Source organism: Talpa europaea, assembly GCF_964194135.1.
Source record: "Talpa europaea genome assembly, chromosome: 4".
Lineage (NCBI taxonomy): Eukaryota > Metazoa > Chordata > Mammalia > Eulipotyphla > Talpidae > Talpa > Talpa europaea.
Window position 1 is genome coordinate 145,525,602 of NC_140070.1, and position 8,803 is coordinate 145,534,404.

Genomic DNA, 8,803 nt, shown 5'->3' on the forward strand with positions numbered 1-8,803 from the left:
CGGTGAGCTGGTGCGGGTGTCGGGAGAAGGTGTGTCGCAGGCAGAGATCTGGGGCACCCCTCCATGCACCCTGTTCTGTGGACCCCTGTGACGTGCACCAGGCAAAGCCGGGCTCCAGAAGGGCCCGCGCTGTGGGGGCTGGAGCTGCCCTCCCCCGGCACGCAGGCCCAGCTAGACCAACACGGCCGCAGCCGACCAGTCCCGGCTCGCAGCTTCGGCACCGCGTGCTCATGCTCACGTGGACGGCCCTCCCCGCCCTTCCTTCCCACTTCCGTGAACATCAAGTCCTCCATCCGAATGCCCACCCGCAGCCGCCAGGGCAAACCCCTGCCCGCCGCCCGCCCCTCCTCTGCACCCCACCCTGCACCGCCACTCAGGATGCCCCTGCTGGCACCACCAGAAAGACGAGTCCTCTCTGGACAGGGAGGGCTGTCTGTGAGGCAGGTCTTCACGGCTCTGGGGGGCTGGGGCGGGGGGGTTGCTGCGTCCTCTGGGTCCCGAGCTGCAGACACCAGGAAAGTGGGCCGGTGGCTCAGCGCCTCCCATGGGCAGGCAGGGACAGCCACACCCGGCACGGGCAGGGAGGCTTCTGGAGAAAGTCACCGCAAGTGGGGCAGGGAGTTGCAGGGCGAGCGTGCAGGCCGGCAGGGCATCCTGCAGAGGGCCTAGAACCAGGCAGGGGCTGACAGGCCTGAGGCCGGCTCCAGGGAGGCCGGCAGCCAGTGGCGGGGTCACATCCTCAGAGCCTGCTGGCTGCGGGGGCAGCCTCCTGCCCGGAGTGCCGGAGCCTGCGCCCAGAATTCACCCCTGAGAGCTCTCTGGTAATGGGGGAAGAGGCCAAAGCTGCCGGTTCAGGGAACAGACACCCCTGACGGGCAGCACCCAGGGAGCCCGTGTTTCCCCCACTCCCCACCAGAACCTTGGGGAAACCTGCCGACACCCCGTGGCCTGCCCCACCCTGGCTCCCTCCCTCCGGGGGCGAGCCACCAGCAAAACGGGCTAGGGGGAGCCCATCAGCCCTGTGGCCCGGCTTTTCCGCCCAGGGCCTTCGCCACATGACCCCGGCCCCTGTGGGACAGGGAGCTAGCAGCCTCTCAGGCGGGCCCCCAGGTTCTTCAGATTCCGACACCCCCAAGTCCTCAGCCAGCGCCCACCAGAGATACGCTGGCTGCCACTCGGAGGGGGTCCCTGCTGCCCTTGCGTGGAGCCTGCAGCGCGGCCCCCTCTGCAGGAGAGCGGGGGTGCCCGTGGCTGCAGCGACCCCCCAGAGGAAACCAGGAGGACTCCAAGCTCTGGCGCGTCGAAAAGCAGAGTTTTATGCTTTTCAACACCAACCAGCTTTGCTAGGAAGATGGCGTGAAAGTCAGGCCCTGGAGGGACACAGCTTGCCCAGCGCGGTGCGCGTCACAGAGCAGCCAGGCCGCCCGCCAGAAGAGACGGCTGGACAACAAATAATAAAATCTCCCGTGAGTCACACGCGGCTGCGAGTCCCACGCAGCACCCGGGATATATTTATGCTAAAAAGTTACAAATAATTTTTTTTGATAAAAAGTTCAGATGTTAGCAAAATTTGAGAAATTCAAATGTTAATTAAAGATCGATAAACTGGGGTGACAGCAGCCCGGCTCCTCGTGCAGTATTTGGGACCCGCTCTGGCAACGCGTCCTTCATCTGAAAACCAGATGTCACTGTCCCTTAGTTCGAGTCACGAGTCTGGCAAGCGGCTCCCTCAGAGTTCACCCCCCTCTGCTTGGCGGCTGCCGAGTCCCCAGGGGTGCCCAGTGCCAGGACTAAACGAGGGGTGGGGGCAGGCAGCCCCCAGGGAGGCCCCGCCCCCAACCCGGAAGGCCCTCCCTCTTAGCACCTCCAAAGAGGGGTCTCCTGGAGCCCCCAGTGCTGGCACCCCCACCTCATCCAGCTTTCTCGCAGTGTAGACTGCTCAGGGGCTATTCTGATGGAGGCGGTTGCACCCCTGGGCAAGGTCAAGCTGCGCACCCCAGGGGAGCGCCCAGACTGAGCTGGGGAGTCAGGGCGCCCCCAGCCTGTGTGGCCTCTTTCTCTGAGCAGACCACCGCTGCCGTGGCTGAGGCCCTCGGAGACTTCTACCCAGCCTTTCTAACCTTCCCCTTGGTGGGGGTGGCTCCCGGCCACACAGCTCCCGGGTCCCTGCGCCCCAGGCTTCCCGGTGGCGGGGAGCCCCTCAGTGCCCGTCTCAGGGTCAGGGCAGCCTGATGCTGTCAGGGGAGTCCAGACCACCGTCCAAAATGGCTGCCCCGTGTCCACTCCCACCAATGCGAGCGGGTTTCCCCCCCATAGCCTCGGGCGGGCTGTAGTACTCGCAGCTGGCCGCGCCAAGGGCCCCTGCGTGCCAGTAGCTGCTCAGGACTGTCCCAGAGCAGCCAGCTCCGGCCAGGCCCCTTCCTCAGCCCCCGGAGCCGCAGCGCTGGCCTCAGTCGAAGAAAGCAGGTCAGGGCAGACTGGCAGGCCCGGCTGCCCTCCAGGGGACAGTGAGGTCCTTCCCCAGGGCTGCAGGTGGAGGGGGTGGGCAGCGAGGCAGCCAGGGGAAGCCAGGCCCAGGAGGCCGGCAGGGAAGCCCGTGGTGACTTCCTGTGGCAGGTCGCAGCAGGCCACGGCTGGCTTTGATGAATGAAGAAAAAATGTGCCCGGAGAAGTAGAAGCGGTTCCTGGTGACTTGGCAGCCTCAGAGCTGTGTGGGTGTCTGCGTTAACCCTTCCCTCCCCAGCTTCCTCCAGCAGGGGGTTCACCCCAGACCACCCCACGTCCCCAGGACAGCCCCGCAGACCCCGAGCTCACCTGGACACCAAGACAGCGAAGCCCACGCAGCTGAGAGGGGCTCGTGGGAGTCTGGCTGCAGTGACCAGCCCCCTGTGCGGCCCTCGGTGCCTGCCACTGGGAGGCTCAGCAGGCGTGATGGCTCATTCCACAGGTCAGCTTGGCAGGGCCACGACACCCACAGTGAGTCAAATATCCGGCTGTCACTAGGTTTGGGATACGATGAACCCTTTAGTCTGGGGGCTTTGAGCCAAGCAGATTGCCCTCCCTAACTGGTGGGCCTCACCTGGTCAGTTCAAGGACCATAGAACAAAGCGGTGAGCGGCCCCGAGCAAGAAGGGACACAGCCTGCAGACAGGCTTCAGGCTCGAACTGCAGCCTGGGCCCCCGGCCTGCCCATCTACCCTGCAGATTTTGAACTTGCCGATCTCTAAAATCACGAGTCCATCCCTTTCTCGCTGCCCTACAAATACATCCCGGTGCTGTTTCTCTGGAGACTCGGGTGCAGGCAGGGGGCACTGGTTGAGCTGGTCCCTTCCCCCGTGGCGGGAAGGAGGCAAGCCCATGATGGGTGTGCTGGTGACAGGCACCGACATCCGACTTCCGGGCCTGTCGGGGCTGACAGAGCCTGCTGAGGGGTCAGACTTGGGCCCAATAACCCAGCAGGCCCCGCAGAGACCCACCCGCCTGCATACGCCAGCCCCGCCTCAGCCTTGACAGGGCCACAGTCAGGGAGTGGTGGTCAGGAGTGGATTGCATGGCTAATGATCTCCGGGAAACTCTGCCAACCCTTGGACCACATGGCGCTCACCCTGCCCAGGTGATATGCGCCTCTCCAGTCTGTGCACACCTGCCGAGCACTGTGCTCACCTCCCAGGTGCTGTGCGCGTCAGAGCTCCTCCATCTTCTTGGGGAGCTTTTGTTTTGCCATTTTAGAAGCCGCGGTTTCCAAGGCCTACCCCCTCCCCCGCCCCTTCCACAAGGTGAGCCTCATCATTCAGGGGTCCCCACCACGTGGGCTTCCTGGGGATCGCCTTGCCTGCAGGAGGGCAGGGTGGCGGGAGGGCTGTGTTGCCAAGGAAGCCTGGCCCTGGAGCTGGTCCCCCTGTCAGGAAGAGGTCCTCTTTTGAGCCTTGTCATGTAAGAGGGCCACTTGAAGGACAGGTGCGTGCCCCTGGCCATCTGATGCAATGAGGGTCCAGAATCCACTCTGAGTGCGACCCCTGCACTCTCCTGCCTCACCCCCACTCCCAGCCAGCACCTGTGCCCCTGCACAGCCCTGGGGGCCTGTTCTGCCCTCACCACACCAGCTTCCTGTTGACCCTGGCTCTCAGGACCCTTGCTAGTGGCCGCACGAGGACTGACCTCTCTCTGGGGGGCCCTCCATCACATGAAGTCCTTCAGCAGGTGCACAGAGGGACGGGCCAGAGGACAGGAAGTGACCGCGGTGGCTGATGGGAGGGGCTGATCAAGCTGACCAGCTGCCTGCGGGTTTAGGGGCAGCCTGTCCCCCAGGTGTGACTTCCACGTGATTGGATCCAGTGACAGGGGCAGTGATGAGACAGCTGGACTGACGGACGGGCAGATGCTTTCCTTGGTTTCTTCCTTTCATAGCTGTGTGCCGTGACTTTCATACACCCCTAAAAGCAACTGAAAAAAATCATAAAACAAGGAAAAAATCAGTGTAGAATGGGGACACCTGGAGTCATCCATCACCGGCTCGTTGGCGGGACTGGGAGGGTAGCGTGGACAGGCGCTGTCTGCTGGTCGTGTGCATTCCGCTGCCGAGGCCGCCCTGTTTTGAGTCTATTGACCCTTTTAAAGTGAACAATTGGGGCCTCCCCGGTGGCGCAGCAGTTGAGCTCTGGGTTGCAAAGCTGCCTGCAGCCTCTGCAGCGCCGGTTCGATCCCCGGCTGCTCCCCGGCCACCGGAGGAGGGTCCCACATGGCGCGCAGACCTCTCCTGCCGCCCGCTGCTCCCCTCAGCAGTGTCCTTCGGTCCTTCTGCCTGCTCTGCTCCCCGCTCTGGCTCTGGTGAATTCTCTCACCCTCCCGCGCTTCTGACTGTACCCAGTGCTTGTATAAATAAATAAAAATAAATCTTTAAAAAATTAAAATAAAATAAAGTAAAACCTCCTTAAAAAATAAAATAAAGTGAATAATTGGTGCACTTAGTCCGTTCACAGAGCTGTGCAGCCTCCTCCTGCCCACTGCACCCTCTGTCCCTTCAGTGTGAGCCCCCACATCTGCTACACTGCCCCACCCAGTCCTGGCACCCACCGGCCTGTCTTGCGGATCTGGGTGTTCTGCACAGTTATGCACAGGCGTCACCTGCTGCGTGACCTCTCTCTTAGTGGTGCCCCAACCTCGGCGGCACAGAGGTTGCTCCCTGCTGCAGCCCTGTCAGAGATGTTCTCCTTTTGATGACTGAGTGCTATTCCCCGTGGGGACAGGCCATGGTCCCGAGGGTGGTTCCCCCGCTGGGCTGCTGTGAAGAACGCTGCTGTGAGCCTGAGTGTACAGGCACCTACTTGAGTGCCGCAGTGTGGGTGTCTGGGGTGTATGCCACCAGCAACTTTCACAGTCCACAAAACCTTGGACATCAGTTTTCAGACATCACAACTTGACAAAGGCAGGGGCCCGAGCAGCAGGGCCAAGGCTGATGTCAGGAGATCCCTCCGACAAGCCGCTGGCCACCATACCCGCAGGGGCCCTAAGGACGGAAGCAGACGGTGGACCCACTGGCTTCCGTAGGCTGGACAACGCCCAGCCAGGATGCAGGCGGTGCTGTCAGAGATGGTGCCCCATTCCATCCACTGCCCACCACGGTCGGGTGAAGTGGCCAGGTTAGCCGGGCAGCTGGAGGTCACTGGTAGGGCCTCAGCAAGCTTGAGGCCCACCTTCTAGTCAGAGGTGCAGCCTGGACCCGCCTGGGAAGCTAAGTCAGAGGGTGAGCGAAGGGAGGTGGGCAGGAGGAACGAGTTCATTAGGGAAGCCACACCCCGTTACTCAGCACCGAGTAAACAGGATTAGTCCCACTCAGGACTATGAAGAAGGAAAGTTTCCAGGTAAATCCACCTTCCGAAGAAGCCACCGTGAGCCTTTGTGGGTTTATTTGCATGGAAAGTCAGTGTGGATTAATTATGAAGCCAGTCGGTCAGTCCTAAGACAAGCAGGCCGTTGGGATCTGCGGGTCCCACATCACCTTGGGCATCTTCCTGTCCTCCCTCGTGGAAGCCATAAAATGGTCAACCCCCCGCCTAGTCACTGGCACTGGGGAGATGCTGAAGAACGCTCGGGGGCTGGAGCACGAGGCAGCCATCCTAAAAGTGAAAGCAGGTCTTGCTTGATTCCTACAATTCAGGTCCCTGGGACCAAAGCCTCCTCCTTTGCTTCCTTCCACTCCAAACTTTCCCAGCCCCATGGAGCCCTCCCATCCGCAAACAAACACGTTTAGGCAGCATTTTCGGGGACTTTCAGGTTAATTTTCTCTGTTTTTTTTTTTTTTTTTTAATCAGATCAGTCAAAATACACAATGTGAACAGTCAAAAACTCTAAAGAACTCTGCCAGCCCCACCCACTGCCTCCCACTCCCTGCCCAGCTCTTTCTTCGAACTCACCACCGCACGCTTATGTTTGTGCGCTGTTTGTGGCTAATATTGTAGGTGTTCATTTCCAACTGTGAAAGATGAAAATTTAGCTTTCGCAACTGCCACACCCACAGCCAGTCACCCACTGTGTTATGTCATCTCTCACAATGAAATCACATTCATTGTGGACAAAGCACGGTGACTAGGTCCGCGCTGCGAGTCACACCCCTGGCCTGCTAGTTTGGCTGAATATTGAATTCTAGATTGGATGACACTTTCTTTTTTGGCAACTGTATGGACTAAAGATGAAAATTTCCTACTGTACAGCTAGAAACGTTGCTTTTAAATAACACGAGTCCTTTTAAATAACTCACTAAGCGCGCCAGGAAGAGAGGGAAGGACATCTCCGAGGGCCGGAAGAGACACGGTGGCCAGCCTGCTGAGTATAAATCTCTCAGCTGTGAGGCTCACACCCAGGGAGCTCGAGTTGAAAATCCCAGGGACAGGAGATAAGGTGAGGGGGCAACTATTATAAGGGACACCCTGAAAGCCTACCCCTGTGGGTATCCACGTACCCACAGAAAAGAGAAGCCCCCAAAGCTGTCCTGTCGGGGTTCAGGATTCACATGGACGCACGGTCCTGTGTAGTCCAGGACCATGGTGTGGCTGAGGCAAACGGAGGCTACATTGGCATCAGACCCCAGAGCACAAGGGAGAGCCTTCCTCTACAGACACTACAGAGCCTGGAGAGCTAGTGCTCAGTGGAGCCCCAAGGCTGGCTGGAGACACAAATACAGAGGAGGGGTCACCAAGGAGCCCCCCAACAGAAGTTCAGAACTCCAGTTTTCTGAAGACTCCTCGAACTTCTCCATGTATGAACTGCCCTGTCACTGGCCAAGGAACTTCAGTCCTGCCTACACTTTACCCTTCACCCCACCCCCAGGCAATAAATCTAGATAGCTCCTTCGTTCTCATCCCCGTACCCAAAACCTCTATAATCTCATTCCCTTTTCTAACTAGGGAGGTAGATTTGAGTTTATCTTCTACCTCCCTGCCCATTTGCAATAAAGCTTCTTTTTTCAAAATTCTGACATCCTATCTGGTCTATGCACATCAGATAATATCTGGTCTATGCACATCAGGTACTGAGCCCTGTTGCAGGGTAACAGCTGGACCCTGGAGTGAGCAGAAAAGTGATCACAGGCTGGCAACACAGCTGGGAGTCTCACGAAAGCAAAGCCGAGTGTCAGCTCCTCAGCATCAGCCCAGGCACAGGATTCCCACAGGCAGAGCCCCGCCGAAAATGAGCTCGCAATCCACAATGATCGAGCGTAGGGAAACAACCCACCTGCGGATTCAATGAACAGAAAGGCGAGCCCTAAGCAGTTCCGGCGATGGGACCATCAGAGCATGGCTGTAAACAGACGTGTTTCCGCCGAGTAGAGCTGTAAACCAAGGAACCCAACACAAGACACCGTGGGAGCAGGTTCTGAAGGAATGGAGGAAACGTTTAGAAATAAAGAATAGTGAAAAGAAAAATCTCAGTGACCAGGTTAGCCCAGGATGAGCCAGGGCGAGCCCATAATCAGGGCCGCTCAGCAACTAGAAGCCCGGCCCGGGCACTGAACAGACGGGACAAGGAGCAGGAAGTTGAGACTTGAAGGAGAAGATTGTAAGGACTTCTAGAGTGAACGCTTTCTTCAGAATTTTGGCAGCATTGTTCTCGTCTTCTTGCTTCTCCTTGCGTTGTCTACGAGTCTGAAGACACTGATTTAGAACACACACACGCATGCACACACACATGCATGCACACATGCACACACACAGCTCCCAGGGACGCCTCTCCACCCCTGCCCACGGTCCAGGCCGCTGTGCTCGGGAGGGCAGCGGCCCAGCCACGCTCTGCCTATGCAGTGGACCTTCTGAGACTCGCGTGCTTGATTTTGGGAATGTTTCTCCTTCCTCTGGAACTCCTGTTACTGGGATGTTGAGCCCCTGAAATGCTTCTCACTGTCGGAGGCGCAGGGAGCCCACTCCCTCGCGGGGATGGAAGCAGCGGCATACAGGTGCAGGAGGAGGGCCCAACACCCCTGCCCCCTGCCCCCATCTCCTGGAAATAGATGCCAAGTGGGAAGAGCTGGAACAGAGCCGGGGGCGGGACGCAGGAAGGCAGGGCGGCAGGTGCAGAGAAACTCACACGCCCTTCCCCAAACCTACTGGCCGGGGGGCGAGGAGCACCAGCGCTGTGGCAGTGCACCGCTCAACCTCACACCAGACCCTGCTTCTAAACATTTTTTTTCTTTTAAAGATTTATTTATTGATGCACGCAAGAACTGGGGAACAGGCCAGAGGTGCAGGGGGATACGCCAGAGACAGAGTGGGGAGCAGAACAAGCAGACTGACTGAAACACACTGCTGAG